The following is a 1036-nucleotide window of genomic DNA, read 5'->3' on the forward strand; positions in this document are numbered from 1 at the left end:
GCAGAGACGTAAGAGTGGGAAAATAATCAGACTTATGAATAGTTTGTTTTGCTTCCAATTTTGCATAATCTTCAGATAAGATTGGTTTTCTGAATGAATTAAAAAGGTACTATATGAAGATAATTATTTTAAATGTCCATTATAGTCTATATACTTTTAATAAATTAGTTGCTTGATTTTTTTAAAGTTATATCCTTTGAATTCTATAGATTGGCAGACAAGTAGATAGATACATATAGATATATACACAGACTTCCCTGGTAGTTCAGCTGGTAAAGAATCCACCTGACATTCAGGAGACCTTGGATGGATTCCTGGGTCTGGAAGTTCTCCTGGAGGAGGGGAGTATTCTTGCTGGAGGATCCGCATGGACAGAGGAGCCTGGCAAAATACAGTCTGTGGGGTTGCAAGTGTTGGACCTGATTGAGCAGCTAAACACAGCACAGCAGATAGGCAGATGCATAGACAGATTGATAGAATACTTCTATATATCATTAACCAAGACAGCCTAATTTTTCACTCAACTTGATTAAATTTTAGATAGTCTTCTTCCTGACTTAGGTCACTTCATTCTTCTTAGAGCATCAACCCTAGAGACCTTGCAGCTGTAAATTATTTCTCTGCTCCTTTGAGAGAAAAGTTTTCTACATCCTAGGATAGTCTTTTGCGAGAATCTGGGAGACTTTTCTTTGAAATATAAGCATCAAGAAAGATAGGGTGCCTGTCTTCCTTTCTTTGTGGAAGAATAGGAGCCTTACTTCAATAAGTGCCAATTAGTAAACACAGATTGCCTTAACAGACAGAACAACCTCCCACTTAAAATACTTCACACTTTCCTATTAGCTAATCCCAATGCTTTTAAAATTCCTTGCCTTTCTAGGGAATTCAGGGTCTCTCACATATTGCAATGGTCTTGAATAAAATTTTCCATATGATTTAACTCCATCCAATGCAATTTCTCTGTTTTTTTTTTAATTAAAAAATGGAGACATTACTTTGCCAACAAAGGTCTGGTGTGCTGCAGACCTATGGTGTC

This window comes from Odocoileus virginianus, chromosome 8 (assembly GCF_023699985.2).
Source record: "Odocoileus virginianus isolate 20LAN1187 ecotype Illinois chromosome 8, Ovbor_1.2, whole genome shotgun sequence".
Lineage (NCBI taxonomy): Eukaryota > Metazoa > Chordata > Mammalia > Artiodactyla > Cervidae > Odocoileus > Odocoileus virginianus.